A 19,342-nucleotide genomic window follows, 5' to 3' on the forward strand; every position below is an offset into this window, starting at 1 on the left:
AACACACACACATAGGGCCATATTCAATTTGTGAGCTAAAAGTCCGTGCTGGACTTTTCGCTCCACATCGCAGGTTTTCCGGGGATAAAGTATCGGGCGCGTGCCCACTTTATCCCCATATTCAATTAGAAATCAATGGAAACCAGAGCCGACGGAAAGGTAAGTATTGCCAAAAAGCGGGAATTTTCAGGAAATATTCCAGGGACCCCCTAAAGATGTCTAGACATGGGGGATCACTATGGGTACCCCCATTTTTACCTGCTGAAGGAAGTCAGGGTTTCTAATAGCCGCGGCAGGTGCATATTTGCGGCTATGAAGAAGTGGTGAAGAATAGCACTTAGATTTTTTTTTATTTTTTTTAAATAACTATTGCTATCAAATTTGGGGTACATGAAAATGGGGGGGAAGCATTTTTTTAAGTCCCTAAATGATTTTTAAAAATTCTGCAAAAATGCACCTGCCGCTTCTACCCGCAATGAAGAAAACACCTGCCGCATACTTGGGAACCCATCTGAATTTAATTTGGCTATTTTAGAAGTGTGTTCCCTATTTATTTATTTTTTTACCCCCAAAATGAAAGTACATTTTTTTGGGTCTCACGATTTTTTTTTTTTTACTTTTTTTGACACAGTTTATTTTTAAAAGACATTCCCAGGGGGTGCAGGCTATTTTTTTATTTAAGCCTGCACCCCTAAACCCCAATTCTGCACTTTTTTTCGCCACCTATTTAAGTGGTGAAAAGTTATGCCTGTTTTTTTCAAAGACTTTTCGATCCTGCGAAAAGTCTTTGAAATTGAAATAGGCGAAAATTACGTAATCGTCGACATTTCGCTCCAAATTAAATATGGCCCACCGACGCCTACTAGGGACTTTATTTTACTATTTATATATATAATGTGTGCAGTGGCTTCATTGGGCTCAAATGGTCTTTTTTTTTATTATTATTATTTTAGCGCCCAGTCTGAGTGGGTAACACAAGTTGGGCGAGTGGCCTGGGCAAGTCAGCCCAATATGGCGGCGGCAGCCGTCACCAGTAGCCGTGGGAACTATAGGCCTGATTCTTGCGTCAATGTTGGACGCAGTTGTGCAATTTTATTACTGCGCATGCGTCCTGATTGTGTTTGATTTCAGATGCACGCGCGCAGAAGTGTATCGTGCGTTCCTGGGTCGTGACTGGGAGGTGGTTAAACAGACGCACGGAGATGTTTCGACTTATGGACGCGTTATGGCAGTGTCGCGGGAGTGTCGCTTTAGTGTTTGCTTACAGAGACGCTTGATGGCTGACATTGGAGGGCGAGATCAGATGGAGAATCGGTCCCTGCCATAGCGCTGGTGCAACTGTTGATGGTCCGGGCGGCATTTCAAAAGACGCAGTCACTTCTGCATCCTCCTCTGAATGGGCCCCTGTGACCGGGGAGTCACCGCGTGCAGCCAGGGACAGACAGTTAGTACAATTACATATAAGATGTATGCCAACCATATCTAATAATGAGTCATTCAATAAATGTACTATTGATATCTCTGTGTGTCGCTGTAAGCCTGGCAGGAAACTATGGGCTGATTCAGAGGTGAACGCAATGGCGATTACGTACACAGACTAAGCGACTATCTGCCGCAGCGTTTGCATTGCGATTACGCACATAGAAATACATTGCAAAGTGAGTGACAGGTTGTCAGCGTTTGGGGGTGATGACAGGGGGGGTGGTCAGAAAAACGCAAGCGCTAGAATAACATTTTTTGGGCGCGCATAAATTAGCCACTGCGAGTACATGCGCGGCACAAGAGCCCTCTGAGTGAGAGGAGAGCTGCTGAGTCTGCGGCTGGTCAGACCTGCTGCAAGGGCAACATGGCCGCTCGATGTGCGTCGATGTTACCGATATTTAAGCGGGTAAGCTACGTTGTGCGCAGGTAAAAAGGCAGCAGTGGGCGCCTTTATGCTCAGGTGACCCTGCAGCCATATAGTCTTATAATTTCCTGTCCGTAGTCTCTGGAGTACTGCTGTGTAGCACCGGGCCAGCGCTGCAGAGCAGTAAAAATCACTGCAAAAATGGCGGCGGCCATTTTCCTGGAGACTCGTGCATACGCAGTAGATTTTGCCACTAAGCCAGAATCTACTGCACCGCGGTACCGCCAGAGAGAGGAGGGGGCCTGCACTGAGGGCCTGATTCAGAGCCGGTCGCTCTGAATCAGGGCCGGTCTGGTCTTTTTTTTTTAGAACGGCCTCCTGGCCGCTCGCATAGCTGTGGGTGACCACCCACAGCTATAGCGAGCGGCCAGGAAGATGGTCACGATGGTCAAGACCATTGCGACCATCGGGCTTGCGACGAGACCCTGTGATGTTCAGTAGAACGTCACAGCGAGTACCCCTGGGGATACTTTACCACAGGTTTGAACCACTGAGCTAGACTGTAACAGACAGCAGCGGGAGACCAGTCAGAAAGCTGGACAGAGCATATGTCAGTAAAATCAGTCACATATTATAATAATAATAATAATAATAATAATAATAATAATAATAATAATAATAATTTATATAATGCTTTTCTCTAAAAAAGTCTGATATGGTTGAAGTCAATGACCCATCACACAGCACCAGGGGTGGGCGGCCTGTCTTCACCTCACAGACTGTTATTCTGGTCCATTGAAAGGGTCTCTAACCTGTGAATAACAAAAGCTTTTGTAATTCTGCTCTGCCCTTTTGTTTAGAGATCTGCATTTGTCTTTGGCTGTGGATTGTCCCAGTGATGACACAATAGGGCCTGTCCCTGACTTCCTAATGGTAAGAGTCTGGGATATTACTGTCCTGAGGCAAATCTCCACTTTCACTGCAGACGTATATTTATGTGGTCACCCATTTCTGTATCACGTTGCACCATACGTGCCAGCTCTCCCTCATTGTCAGGGAGACTCCCTGAAATAACAGCAATCTCCCTGACTCCCTGAGGAGTCTAATAACCTCCCTGATTGCACCTTACCCCCATTATGAAGCTGTTATATATAGAAAAAAAACATTTAAATGGGATCATTAGTATAATTGTCATCAACAAGTATATCTTACTAACGGGTACATGGTTATGGATATTGGAAAAGGAGCTTATATCAAAAAATTAATCATATACAGTCAGGTCCATAAATATTGGGACATTGACAGAATTTTCATATTTTGGTCTCTATTCACCACCACAATGGCTTTGAAATGAAACAAAGAAGATGTGCTTTAACTGCAGACTTTCAGATTTAATTTGAGGGTAATTACATCCAAATCAGGTGAACGGTGTAGGAATTACAACGGTTTCTATATGTGCCTCCCACTTTTTAAGGGGCCAAAAGTAATGGGACAAACTAAACAATCCTAAATCTAACTTTCACTTTTTAATACTTTGTTGCAAATCCTTTGCAGACAATTACAGCCTGAAGACTGGAATGCATAGACATCACCAGACGCTGGGTTTCATCCCTGGTGAAGCTCTGCCAGGCCTCTACTGCAAATGTCTTCAGTTCCTGCTTGTTCTTGGGGCATTTTCCCTTCAGTTTTGTCTTCATCAAGTGAAATGCATGCTCAATCAGATTCAGGTCAGGGGATTGAATTGGCCATTGCATAACATTCCACTTTTTAGCCTTACAAAACTCTTTGGTTGTTTTTGCAGTATGCTTCGGGTCATTGTCCATCTGCACTGTGAAGCGCTGTCCAATGAGTTCTGAAGCATTTGACTGAATATGAGCATATAATATTGCCCGAAACACTTCAGAATTCATTCTGCTGCTTTTGTCAGCAGTCACATCATCAATAAATACAAGGGAACCAGTTCCATTGGCAGCCATACATGCCCACGCCATGACACTACCACCACCATGCTTCACTGATGAGGTGGAATGTTTTGGATCATGAGCAGTTCCTTTCCTTCTCTTCTCTTCCCATCACTCTGGTACAAGTTGATCTTTGTCTCATCTGTCAATAGGATGTTGTTCCAGAACTGTAATGGCTTTTTTAGATGTTGTTTGGCAAACTCTAATCTGGTCTTCCTGTTTTTGTGGCTCACCAATGGTTGCATCTTGTGGTGAACCCTCTATATTCACTCTTGTGAAGTCTTCTCTTGATTGTTGACTTTGACACATATACATCTACCTCCTGGAGAGTGTTCTTGATTTGGCCAACTGTTGTGAAGGGGTTTTTCTTCACCAGGGAAATAATTATTTTGTCATCCACCACAGTTGTTTTCCGTGGTCTTCCGGGTCTTTTGGTGTTGCTGAGCTCTCCAGTGCGTTCTTTCTTTTTAAGAATGTTCCAAACAGTTGATTTGGCCACACCTAATGTTTTTGCAATCTCTCTGATGGGTTTGTTTTCATTTTTCAGCCTAATGATGGCTTGCTTCACTGATAGTGACAGCTCTTTGGATCTCATATTGAGAGTCGACAGCAACTGATTCCAAATGCAAATGTCACACCTAGAATCAACTAGAGACCTTTTACCTGCTTAATTGATAATGAAATAACGAGGGAATAGCCCACACCTGTCCATGAAATAGCTTTTGAGTTGATAGTCCCATTACTCTTGGCCCCTTAAAAGTGGGAGGCACATACTGAAACTGTTGTAATTCCTACACCGTTCACCTGATTTGGATGTAATTACCCTCAAATTAAATCTGAAAGTCTGCAGTTAAAGCACATCTTGTTTGTTTCATTTCAAAGCCATTGTGGTGGTGAATAGAGGCCAAAATCTGAAAATTCTGTCAATGTCCCAATATTTATGGACCTGACTGTATATAATATAGATGATCCACAATCAACACTAATCCTCAATAAATGATAGAGACACAATGGCAAAGGTCAAAAATAAAGAGTCTTTTTTCTAATCCTAGACACAAGAAATATTCAATAAAAACAAGTATCAGTGACTATATGGCTGTAGTCATAAAAAAATGTATAGTTCATAAACAGGTGGTAACATTACTCTTTTTTTTATTTATTTTTAAAGGGTTAGAATAAGATAGTGGATTTATCCACTATCCACATGTCGACACCAAAAAGTCGACATATACAATTTTTTATTTATTTTAGCCTAAAGCTAACTCTAAAGATAGGCAAAACAAAATGTACAGTATGTTGTCACTCTGGTGTTGACATATTAAACATAGACATTATAAACAAGTCGACATTGTAACCATGTCGTCATTTTCGAATGTCAATATATTTTTTGCCGACCTAAAATCCATGTCAGATCCCCGGATTGTGGCTCTCAATTAAAATCTGATTTTACCTAACAAATATTAGTCAATAACATGGAGAGGGAGCACGAACATACATAGCTCTGGGTACATCCATTATAATTATTAGCAGCATTGGACTATGTACAAAAAAAAAGTCACAATTGAGACTTTGGGGAAACTCCCTACAGTTCCGATCTGAGTTACCCAATAGCAAATGGCATCTTCTTTCATTCCTATAGTTACTACTAAACGATTGTTGATTTGATGGCATTAATGTGTATTTAGGGTCTCCTGGTTAATGGGCTCACAGGAGCTCTCCATGGACCTGCCACTTAGCAACCAGTGTGATGTTCCCCAACAATAGGATATTGACTGTGCCCAGCACTAGATGGGTGGCATGGTGTCAGACGAGGAGGGTGATGTCACCAGGACAATCATCGCTGGATGTGGATTAAGGCCCTCATTCAGAGCCGCACGTTAACAACAGTACGCTCGTTGCGTTCCGATGTTGACTAACCGCGCATGCGTCGGTGTTACACTGCGCATGTGCGTACGGCAGATTGCGAGCTTTTTTTCTCTCGTTCCTAAAATAGCGTACAGGAAGTGACATGTCAAATGTGATTGACAGAACAGGGCGTTTTTGGGTGTTGACGGGGGTGGAGATGAAAAAACGCAGGCGTGGCGAGGCGTTTTTGGGGCGTACATACATTAGCAGATGCGAACGTCAAATGTGTTCGGATCGTCTCATACGTCACTGAAACATCCGCTTTCCCTTCAAAATGCTCGCACAGCTTAGGGTCAGGATTACTCGACCACATTGGCGATGGCCTTCTCCTCCGTCCCGGGACTCCACGATGGTGCAGCGATTAATCGCGGCTGGTCAGTAAAGTAATTAGTGTTGGATTGAAATCCGGCTTGGTATGTGTTTGGAAAGCAGTTTATTGGGATAGCACAAAAGCGTACGCAGGTGGAAATCAGAGCTGCTAATGTCATGATTACACAATCAATTAGCGTACATTTTTGGGGTTTTATTTTGGCCACAATTTGGTGGTTATGGCCTATTGTAACAATAATGTCATCATCTTTTAATTAGCTCCCCTTTTTTTTGGTTTACTGTGGAATTTGCATCGCTATGTGATTTTTTAAACGTTCCTTAAAGAGGCCTTTTTTTTTTTTAAAGAGGGTCAGTTTTTGCGTTTAAGGCCAGGATTAAATGTAACCCATTTGTACAATAATGTCACAATACAATGTCAGTGTTTTGTTTTTAATTTATTGTTTACACACAAACAAATTGGCCTAATATTGTATTGCCTTTTTTTGTGGCCAAGATATTTGATCCAAAAAAAAATATAACATAACTACTAACATAAGCGTAAATACAAAATTTAAAAACATTTCACAAGAAAGGAGAGGGAAGTTTTGACCAGAAAGGAATATGAGCCAAGCACAGAAGGAGTGTGGGAAAAGTCGCCATTGCTGTCACCGTTTTCTCGCCCGTTTGGCTGGGTGAGGGTGGGCGCCAGACCGGGTCCGGGATGCCATCGGGCTGGCCTGTCCAGAGGCAGATGTTGTGGCCTCTGGACTAGGCACAGGGCTAGGCACATTTGGAGGATTGGCTGATGTTGTGCCAGAGGTGGAGGATCCGGATGTTCCGGCAGGAAGGGAGGTCGGCTCCACCATGTGCTGGCGAACGAGCTGCTCCAGGGCATCGGCGATGCGGATGTTGGCCCTGGTATTTTCCGCCAGGGCCTGACCAATGGTCACCCCCACCTGTCCCCCTTGCATGCCTAGCCCTGTCGGCAAGTTTTTGTTTGAGACGATATTTGAAGTCTGCCCATCTGTGGAATGAATTTGGAACCATTATCCTTTTTTTTACAATGGGGTTTGTTTATAGGATGGGAAAGTGTTTACTTACCGCCGTTTGACATCCCGGGCTAGACGGACATAATCACCCACCCTATTGACAGCAACGGCGACCTCCTCCCACATTCTCCACTTCTGGCTTTGGCTCATATTCCTGGCTGCCTGGGGCAGGATGTCAACGCACTTCTGGATCAAAACCTCCATCTCCTTGCTTGTGAAATGTGGCTGCCTTTTTTTTTTGCCAGCTTTGGCGGGTTGACTGGGGCCAGCAGTCTCTTCCATGTCATCCTCCTCACCTATTTGGGTAAATATGCAGATTTAGCCACTTCACAACTTGCACAATATTATGTTTTAAAAGAATCATTGACACAAAATGCATGAAGGCCTTACCGCCACAATTTTGACCATTGTTTCCCTGGTTTGAAGCCATGTCTCTGCTTCCAGCATGAAATCATCCAGAAATTCTATGTGATTTCGTGACGTATTTATACATGCGTCCTTAGTTTGCGGCCGCATCATTGATTGTGCGTCCCTATGATTCATCCTTAATTTGGGCGGGAAAATAAACACTATTTATGGCTTGGTGTGTGTGGAGTCGAGGTGGGGTTGTTGGAGTGTTGTCGGTTAAGTGGTTTGGATTTGGTTGTTTGCGGTTGGAGGATTTGGCAGAGTTGGTTTTTTGTTTGTTTTTGCTACATTTCTTTGGTTTTTCCGTTCGCATTTTTTTCTTTTTTTCCACATCCTTTCCTGATTTGGTAAGTTTTGTGCATTCAAATTTGTGGCCAATTGGTGTATTCTTCTGTTTTGTGGTTCGTTAATTTGTTTAACACTCATTTCATCTTTTTTAGTTTTTTTTGGTTTTCGGACCCAAAGAAGTTTTTTGTGGAAATCTTATATATTCGAGTTGGGTAAGTCCATTTTTTGTCTTGCATTTGCGAATTAATTACCGCATTTTTGACTGTTGGTGTAGCGACTTGCATTTGCGAATTAATTACCGCATTTTTGACTGTTGGTGTAGCGACTTGCATTTGCGAATTAATTACCGCATTTTTGACTGTTGGTGTAGTGACTTGCATTTGCGATTTAATTACTGCATTTTTGACGGCTTCTTCATCATATAATCCAGTTTTGCTTTTCCCTTTTCCATTTTTTGTGTCCATTTGAACCCTATTTGACGTACGGTGTGCAATGTCGTTTTCATAGATGGCCAAATGTGTGTTTCCGCTATTTTCTGTGTTGGCTTGCAACAATTTTTAAACAAAAAAAACACCCTCTAAATTTTTGAAGTCTCATTGTTGGCTTTTTTACAGTTTATACGTATCATGACAATACCCCGGCATGTAAGCAGCTATGGATGGTATCAGAAAGCTAAGTTGTTTTTTGTTACTTTTGGGGTGGGTCAAAAGCCTTACATTGTAAACTTTGAATTTCAGGTAGATCTGGGGCGAATTGTTCTGGCCCTGCTCCCGGAAGACGACCAACCTCAAACTCGTCCCAGGCGTAGGCATCGTAGGCATGCAAGGCCCCAGATATTTCGAACACGTGTCACCCTTTTTGGAATGCCCGATGATGAGGTTTTAAGACGCTACCGTCTACCTCCCAAAATCATCATAGACACTCTCTCATTAATAGAAAGTGATCTTGAGCGGCAAATTGACAGTCCAACAGCAATACCACCACTGACGCAATTTATGGCGGTGTTACATTTCTGTGCCTCAGGATCGTTTCAAACAACGGTGGGAATAGTGGCGGGCATCTCCCAATCCTCCTTTTCCCGGATCCTGAGGGCAGTGATGGAGGCACTTTTCAAGCACCTCCATCATTTTATTAAAATGCCTTTGGATATGGGTGCCCTTAGTGTGGCCAAGGCCAATTTTTACCAAATAGCTGGCTTCCCACACATCATAGGGGTTGTGGATGGTACTCACATACCACTTCAGCCTCCAGCACGGCTGGAGGCAATATTTAGAAACAGGAAACACTATCACTCCCTGAATGTAATGGTGGTATGTGATGCCTCCCTCCAGATCCTGTCCCTGAATGCTAAATTACCCGGAAGTGCTCATGACTCCTTCGTCATCCGGCAATCAGGGATATGGCAGAAATTAACCAACCTACAAGCTGGTGATGCGTGGCTTCTGGGTAAGTGGAGACCTTTAGTACATAACAATGTTAAGCTTGATACACAGTGTTCCTGATGTGGTCTATTTTTGTTCACAGGAGACAGTGGATACCCTTGCATGTCCTGGCTGCTCACTCCTTATTTGGCTCCCACACCAGGGCCACAAAGTGCATATAATTCCGCACTTACAGCCACCAGGCAAGTGGTGGAGCGCTGTATCGGCCTTTTAAAAGGCCGATTCAGATGCCTCCACCGCTCTGGTGGCGAGCTCATGTATGTGCCGGATATGGTGTCGAAAATTGTGGTCCTGTGTGGGATATTTCACAACATTGCCATAAGGAGTGGTGTCCCAATGCAGCCAGAGGATGCCTTACCTGAGGATGGCCCCCCCGAGGTTGGTCGAAGGTCAGTATGTGGGGGGGCCATATGCGATGATGTGGTGGCCAGATTTTTTAGGTAAGTTTGAACAAAACTACAGTGTTTATACCTAATGTGTTTGTGTTTTTTGGCGAACATCTAATTTATTTTTATTTTTCTCACCATCTTCTGTTTGTTCACATAATCTTTGGCACTCCAACGCTCACTACTTCCTGCTACCCTTACCAAACCTGGATCTGGTCCTTTTGGGCATATATTCTGGAACCCATATCGCAACGCCATGTTTGTGGAATCATGTTGGCATGGTCCTTCGTCAACCAGTTCTTGATTTTGTGTTTTTATTTAATTATTTCTTGGTATGTGTTGTATTTGAATTTATCACTGTGTATTTTTTTTGGGAGTGACCACTTTGTTTTCTCTGTTATGTTGTGAATAAATGTTTGAAGAGTGAAATGGTCTTCCTTTTTTGGGACGTTAACAGCAAGTGTAACCAGGTTAACACAAGTTACATTTGACTAAGGGGTAAACCAGTACTGACGCCAGTTGAGCAAAACTGAAATATGTTTTCAGCTTCCCAACCCACACCAAAAGGAAGCCTGGCCCAACCTTGGGATTTCTAAGATTGGCCTAAGCAGCTTGCGCACCAAGTAGGAACCTGGAAAATGTAGAAATCTGTAATTGACACTACACCCAAAAAGGGAAATGACATTGTTACTGTTATGTGTTTCTGGTGTCTGTTTGACATACAAAGACAAAACACAATCTAACTTTTAAAAAAGGGAAATCCTTGCAGGAACAGTCTACTTATGTCAGGCTAAACTATCTTGGTTTTGGTTTTTAAAAATGAGCCACAACGTATATTTGTCTTAATAAATTTATTAGGAAAATAGAACCAAACAAAAAAAACTAATGCCGAAGGAGGCCAGACAGCCGGTCGAGGGCCACCAGAAGGCCGATTACATGTTGGCGCATCTGCCCCACAACATCCGCCACCTCTTGCCGACGCCTCTGTTCCTCTGTGGGTGAGAAAAGTGTGTGGGTTAATACAACAATAGGGACTCCACAGAAAAATTTAAAAAAAAAACCAAATCACTCCTAAACCCAAAAACAAAAATAAAAAGGGGGGGCTGGCAAAAATACAAGGCCTAGGTACAAATTCCCACAGGTATGATATGTGTATGCTTAAATCACCAGGAAGAGGTAAAGGCAAACCTTCACAATCACCAAAAGTCAAGCCACAAAAACACGAAGAAAGGCACGACACATGATTACATACAAACAGTTTGTGCTTTAAAAAAAAAAAAAAAAAAACATACCGGGAGACAAATCGGGAGCTCCGGCCAAACCTCCATGATCCTCCTCGGAGGATCCGTCATTCCCCAAAGAATGGGGCGGAGTTATGCTGGACTCCGGGGAGGGGGTAATTGGAAGAGGGGTGGGTGGAGGAGAGGGGGAAGTGGGACGGAGGGGAAGGAGGCCCGACATTTCCGGGAGAGGGTCTGGGAAGGATGGGGAAGAGTGGGGAATAGGGGAAAGATTTGGGGTGGAGTGTTGGCTGGGGGTTGGGGAGAGTGGGCGGGAACGCCGTCTGGACGGACGTTGACGGCGGAGTCTTGGCTGTCCCCCTAAAATATGTCAAAGAAATTGCGTTTAGTTTATGGACAAATCCGGGCAACCAAACAAAAAAAAAAAAAAAATAGTAGAATTAAAAAATCAGAAATAGAGGGGAAACATGCAGACGCAGATATGAGTACAAATAATAAATAGAACAGACAGGAAAACATGCAGACGCAGATATGAGTACAAATAATAAATAGAACAGACAGGAAAACATGCACACGCAGATATGAGTACAAATAATAAATAGAACAGACAGGAAAACATGCACACGCAGTTTGCCCCACAAACACAAACATTAAAACCACAATACATAACACTTACTTGCCAGGATCTGCATGCGAAAGCATGCCAGCAAGCGGGGCGTTCGCCGTTGCAGGTCGGACCACCTGCGCTCCAGCTGCTCGATGTTGCGGCGTGAGCCGAAGGACCGCAGGCGGGACCGTACCTCCGCATACGCGGAGCGCTTCTGCCGGTTGGTCATGGGTTGAGGCTGGCTGGTGATCCGGCGATCCATGACCTCCGTAAGCACCAGCAGCTCACGCCTGGTGAATGCGGAGGCTCTCATGATGGCAATGGTGTTTTTCTTAAAAATCATTTTTGATAAAGTGTGTAAAAATTTTCTGATTGGCTAATGTATTTTGGAAATTAACAGGAGCAATTTTATTGGTTAGTGTATGAGTCATGTGTTCGACAGGGCCAGAAATCTCTGGAGAGTTATGATAGGCTTGATGCAGTGACATGCGTAAGCAAATTTAAATAAAGAAATCAACCCAGGGAAATATGCGGGGATCCACAGCAATAGTACAATTGTTTAATTGTGGTTCACATGTTTTTTGAACAATAAAAGCGAATGTTTCATCCGTACGTATTCTGCGGGTAAACACAAACACGGACAAGAGTAAAGTTTCTTGCATTGTGTTGAAAAAAAAAAAACAATTAAGCTAATTGATACATTGATTGGCATGATACGATTGATGGAGGTAGGCAGAATAAAGGAGCAGGTAATCGACATCTGACAAGGCCACTTCCTGTTTATACTTGTGCGCGCGTTCCTTTCAAGCCATTTCGGGGATGTACGCTCGCTATTTCGTACGCTCGTTAGTTAGAGGAGGGGTCGTCAGAGTTTAGGGAGGAATTTTAGATGCGAACGAAAATACGAGCGAGCCATTGAATTTAAATATTTTTGTACGTACGTCTAACGTACGTGCGCCCGCTTGCGAGTGGGTCTGAATGAGGGCCTAAGACCGCTGGGCTTAATGGGATAAGATCACTTCTTTGATCTGGAATATATTTTGCACCTTTATTGATGACCAAACCTTCAAAGACCTCAGCCTGCTCTCAAGCCCCCAGTCCTACTCTGACGACAGACCACGAACATTATTTATTTTTTGTTATAAATGAACTGTGGTTTCAAATTTTACATGTACTTGTCAATATTTCCTTACTGGCAGTGTTACATGGTATTCTCTGTTGATTTACAATCTACTTGCTAATTAATTTGGAGTTATTATATTTATGTTATATAAAAAGCAAAAAACAGTTTTGAATCATAATAGTATCTTAAAAAGGGATGTAGATAGCAGACCGGCGGACGGCATGCCACCGGTCTGATTCCCGATGCTGGAAGTCCGACATGGGACTTAAGATAGGCATCGAAATACCGACGACTAACTTAATCCCGACGCCGAAACACAGACAGATGCCAGGCTGAACCAAGTAAGTCTGGGGCGTCTTAGCTGGTAGCCAGGAGGGGTTAGATATAGGTACCATAGCGGGGTTAGCGTTAGGTTTTTTTTTTTTGGAGGGAGGTTAGAGTTAGGTATCTCTAGTTAGCCACAACTGGGGGGGAGGGTTAGGGTTAGGAACTAAGGGGGGAGGGTTAGGTTTAGGCACAAAGGGGGAGACTTAGGTTTAGGCACTACTGGGGAGAGTTAGGGTACGGGGTGGGGAGGGTTAGGATACAAGAAGAGAGGGTTAAGGTTTAGGGAGAAGGGGGGAGGGTAAGTATACTTACCCTACCCCTGTCGAGATGGCAACCTTCAGGATGCTGCTGTTGGTCTGGTGACAGGAGGCATCCCGTCAGCCGGCATTGCATACCCATTCCTCTTAAAATACTTATCCAAAGCACAGAACTGGTTTAGTGGTGGGAAGGTGCGAGGTTATTATAACACCGGCAATGCTGGCCACAGACAGCCGACATTTCACACTTTGGCAGTTAGATTGTAAGCTCTCATGCGCGGGGTCCTCTCTCCTCCTGTGAATCAGGCTGCGGAGTCCGGGTAGTGCGAGCGAGCAGAAGGAGAACTGCACATGCCCAGTACAGTTCCAGTGCATGCGCAGATCTTCAAACACCGGAGTTGTATTCAAACACCGCTCCGCCCTTGTGCCAACATTAGTTACCGGAGACGGATCCTTTGGACCCCTCTTCACAAAAAATAGAGTTCGATTAATGATTAATACCATGAAAAGATGGCGTTAGGAATCTGAGGACAACTACTGACTGCATTCATCAAAGCACAGTCTGACAGCGCTGACAGTATTCCACGGCACAACCATACAAAGCAGAGTCTGACAGCGCTGACAGTATTCCACGGCACAACCACACAAAGCACAGTCTGACAGCGCTGACAGTATTCCACGGCACAACCACACAAAGCACAGTCTGACAGCGCTGACAGTATTCCATGGCACAACTACACAAAGCACAGTCTGACAGCGCTCACATTATTCCACGGCACAGCCACACAAAGCACAGTCTGACAGCGCTGACAGTATTCCACGGCACAACCACACAAAGTACAGTCTGACAGCGCTGACAGTATTCCACGGCACAGTCACACAAAGGACAGTCTGACAGCGCTCACATTATTCCACGGCACAGTCACACAAAGCACAGTCTGACAGTGCTGACAGTATTCCACGGCACAACCATACAAAGCACAGTCTGACAGCGCTGACAGTATTCCATGGCACAACTACACAAAGCACAGTCTGACAGCGCTCACATTATTCCACGGCACAGCCACACAAAGCACAGTCTGATAGCGCTGACAGTATTCCACGACACAACCACACAAAGCACAGTCTGACAGTGCTGACAGTATTCCACGGCACAACCACACAAAGCACAGTCTGACAGCGCTGACAGTATTCCACGGCACAACCACACAAAGCACAGTCTGACAGCACTGACAGTATTCCACGGCACAACCACACAAAGCACAGTCTGACAGCGCTCACATTATTCCACGGCACAGTCACACAAAGTATAGTCTGACAGCGCTCACATTATTCCACGGCACAACCACACAAAGCACAGTCTGACAGCACTGACAGTATTCCACGGCACAGCCACACAAAGTACAGTCTGACAGCGCTCACATTATTCCACGGCACAGTCACACAAAGCACAGTCTGACAGCGCTGACAGCATTCCACGGCACAACCATACAAAGCACAGTCTGACAGCACTGACAGCATTCCACGGCACAACCACAAGTGACCAAGCAGGAACAGTCTCTTCAGGGCCTCATTCAGCGATGGACACAAGTCCCGTCACGACTGTGTTTTTGTACGCAGTGACTGTGAGAAAATATGCAAATGTGGCCCAGCCACCGGTATTTGTATGGAGAGGCCCAGCGGCTGCTGCGCAAATCCAATCCCTTGCTTACAAAGAAGCAGCATTGGGTGCAGATCGGGTGATTATCGAAGTTCAGAGAAACCGTATGGTCATCAGAACTGAGACCCCGCCGCTTTGCCAGCTGTGTACTAGATTACAGCCACCAGCTAAGACACACCCAAAAAAGGTTGTGAGACGCATGCGCTTGAAACGCCACCCACTGTTGCCGTCCACAAATGGTCCCTGTCTGTCAATAACTTTGCAAATGAATCCTCACTGCGACCGCCACGGCAGCACCATTGGGGCACAAAGGACTTCGACACATGCACGTTCCAGCATGCGGCAGAATGTGTGAGGACTGAGACGTCCACTTTGACCTTCTTTAGATGCTGTAATACCGCTTAATGCGCCTTTAGACGCCACTATCGATCTCACCTTGCACCAGCCCCAGGTGCAGATTCTCCATCAGACTGTGGGCCTGATTCAGACCCGCTTGCGAGCCCTGAGCGCTCGCAAGCGGGTCGATGTTGGCCCGGTGCACAAGCGCACGACGGACCCGGCTCCGTCGTGCACATGCGCGAGACCCAGATAGCGACGGCCAAGCCGTTGCTATGGGTCTCGTACCAAAGGGGGCGTGCTGTCGATGGTGAGTGACAGCACGCCCCCTTTGGTGGGCGTGCCGGGGGCGTGGCTTCCCAGACGGAGGCGTTCCTATGGGAACGCCTACCGTCTGGGGCCGGCCCCACTGACATCACAAGTGATGTCAGTGGGAGTGCTCTCAGCTCTGATAGAGCCGAAAGCACTCCAGGGCTTGCGGCAACGAGACCCTACCACAAGGGTCTCGTCGCAAGCCCGATGGTCGCGATGGTCTTGACCATCGCAACCAACTTTTTGGCCGCTCGCTATAGCTGTGGGTGGTCACCCACAGCTATGCGAGCGGCCAGGAGGCCGCTCTAAAAAAAGAGAAGGACGGCCCTGATTCAGAGCGAGCGATCTGTCAGAGCGTCCGGCTCTGAATCAGGGCCTGTGGCCTCTAATGTGAGCGATTAAGCGTCTGTGTACGAAACCACTTCAGCAACACGCCTGCGACACACCAATAACACGCCCACAAGACTGTCTATCTAGCTATGTGCTGACAGGACTTCTGCATGGCAATATTTGATGTTTAACGCTGATGGCAATAGCATTGGTAAATGAGGAAGATGGTTTTGACATATAATCCAAATTCAGGAATCAGATCCTAATACAAAATGATCGGCCACGTCAGCCAAAGCAAAAAGTCAAGGTTTGTGGACATTGATCAAAGGGGACAGATGTACGAGCAGCCAAGTGACAACAACATAAACCTACAACAGGCAAGGAGGAGAGTGACACTGGTTCCCATTCCCCTACAGAATCCTCTTCAAACGCCTCACCCTAACATACAAGGCCCTATCTACCTCCACTGCTCCGTCCATCTCCAACCTCATCTCCTTACATGTTCCCTCTCTACCCACACTGCTCTCTACATCTCCAACCTCATCTCCTTAAATACTCCCTCTCCACCTCTACTGCTCTCTACATCTCCAACCTCATCTCCTTACATGCTCCCTCTCTACCTCCACTGCTCCCTCCATCTCCAACCTCATCTCCTTACATACTCCCTCTCCACCTCTACTGCTCTCTACATCTCCAACCTCATCTCCTTACATGCTCCTTCTCTACCTCCACTGCTCCCTCCAACTCCAACCTCATCTGCTTACATACGTCCTCTCTAACTCCACTGCTCTCTACATCTCCAACTTCATCTCCTTACATGCTCCCTCTCTACCTCCACTGCTCCCTCCATCTCCAACCTCATCTCCTTACATGCTCCCTCTCTACCTCCACTGCTCCGTCCATCTCCAACCTCATCTCCTTACATACTCCCTCTCTACCTCCACTGCTCTCTACATCTCCAACTTCATCTCCTTACATGCTCCCTCTCTACCTCCACTGCTCCCTCCATCTCCAACCTCATCTCCTTACATGCTCCCTCTCTACCTCCACTGCTCCCTCCATCTCCAACCTCATCTCCTTACATACTCCCTCTCCACCTCTACTGCTCTCTACATCTCCATCCTCATCTCCTTACATGCTCCTTCTCTACCTCCACTGCTCCCTCCAACTCCAACCTCATCTCCTTACATACGTCCTCTCTAACTCCACTGCTCCCTCCATCTCCAACCTCATCTCCTTACATACTCCCTCTCCACCTCTACTGCTCTCTACATCTCCAACCTCATCTCCTTACATGCTCCCTCTCTACTTCCACTGCTCCCTACATCTGCAACCTCATCTCCTTACATACGTCCTCTCTAACTCCACTGCTCCCTCCATCTCCAACCTCATCTCCTTACATACTCCCTCTCTACCTCCACTGCTCTCTACATCTCCAACCTCATCTCCTTACATACTCCCTCTCTACCTCCACTGCTCCCTCCATCTCCAACCTCATCTCCTTAAATGCTCCCTCTCTACCTCCACTGCTCCCTACATCTCCAACCTCATCTCCTTACATACTCCCTCTCTACCTCCACTGCTCCCTCCATCTCCAACCTCATCTCCTTAAATGCTCCCTCTCTACCTCCACTGCTCCCTACATCTCCAACCTCATCTCCTTACATGCTCCCTCTCTACCTCCACTGCTCCCTACATCTCCAACCTCATCTCCTTACATACGTCCTCTCTAACTCCACTGCTCCCTCCATCTCCAACATCATCTCCTTACATGCTCCCTCTCTACCTCCACTGCTCTCTACATCTCCAACCTCATCTCATTACATGCTCCCTCTCTACCTCCACTGCTCCCTACATCTCCAACCTCATCTCCTTACATGCTCCCTCTCTACCTTCACTGCTCTCTACATCTCCAACCTCATCTCCTTACATGCTCCCTCTCTACCTCCACTGCTCTCTACATCTCCAACCTCATCTTCTTACATGCTCCCTCTCTACCTCCACTGCTCTCTACATCTCCAACCTCATCTCCTTACATGCTCCCTCTCTACCTCCACTGCTCTCTACATCTCCAACCTCATCTCCATACATGCTCCCTCTCTACCTCCACTGCTCTCTACATCTCCAACTTCATCTCCTTACATGCTCCCTCTCTACCTCCACTGCTCCCTCCATCTCCAACCTCATCTCCTTACATACTCCCTCTCCACCTCTACTGCTCTCTACATCTCCAACCTCATCTCCTTACATGCTCCTTCTCTACCTCCACTGCTCCCTCCAACTCCAACCTCATCTCCTTACATACGTCCTCTCTAACTCCACTGCTCCCTCCATCTCTAACCTCATCTCCTTACATACTCCCTCTCCACCTCTACTGCTCTCTACATCTCCAACCTCATCTCCTTACATGCTCCCTCTCTACTTCCACTGCTCCCTACATCTCCAACCTCATCTCCTTACATACGTCCTCTCTAACTCCACTGCTCCCTCCATCTCCAACCTCATCTCCTTACATACTCCCTCTCTACCTCCACTGCTCTCTACATCTCCAACCTCATCTCCTTACATACTCCCTCTCTACCTCCACTGCTCCCTATATCTCCAACCTCATCTCCTTACATACTCCCTCTCTACCTCCACTGCTCCCTCCATCTCCAACCTCATCTCCTTAAATGCTCCCTCTCTACCTCCACTGCTCCCTACATCTCCAACCTCATCTCCTTACATGCTCCCTCTCTACCTCCACTGCTCCCTACATCTCCAACCTCATCTCCTTACATGCTCCCTCTCTACCTCCACTGCTCCCTACATCTCCAACCTCATCTCCTTACATGCTCCCTCTCTACCTCCACTGCTCTCTACATCTCCAACCTCATCTCCTTACATGCTCCCTCTCTACCTCCACTGCTTCCTCCAACTCCAACCTCATCTCCTTACATACGTCCTCTCTAACTCCACTGCTCCCTCCATCTCCAACCTCATCTCCTTACATGCTCCCTCTCTACCTTCACTGCTCTCTACATCTCCAACCTCATCTCCTTACATGCTCCCTCTCTACCTCCACTGCTCCCTACATCTTCAACCTCATCTCCTTACATGCTCCCTCTCTACCTTCACTGCTCTCTACATCTCCAACCTCATCTCCTTACATGCTCCCTCTCTACCTCCACTGCTCTCTACATCTCCAACCTCATCTTCTTACATGCTCCCTCTCTACCTCCACTGCTCTCTACATCTCCAACCTCATCTCCTTACATGCTCCCTCTCTACCTCCACCGCTCTCTACATCTCCAACCTCATCTCCATACATGCTCCCTCTCTACCTCCACTGCTCTCTACATCTCCAACTTCATCTCCTTACATGCTCCCTCTCTACCTCCACTGCTCCCTCCATCTCCAACCTCATCTCCTTACATGCTCCCTCTCTACCTCCACTGTTCCGTCCATCTCCAACCTCATCTCCTTACATACTCCCTCTCTACCTCCACTGCTCTCTACATCTCCAACTTCATCTCCTTACATGCTCCCTCTCTACCTCCACTGCTCCCTCCATCT

Source organism: Taudactylus pleione, unplaced genomic scaffold (genome assembly GCF_031769625.1).
Source record: "Taudactylus pleione unplaced genomic scaffold, aTauple2 ptg000483l, whole genome shotgun sequence".
Classification (NCBI taxonomy): Eukaryota; Metazoa; Chordata; class Amphibia; order Anura; family Myobatrachidae; genus Taudactylus; species Taudactylus pleione.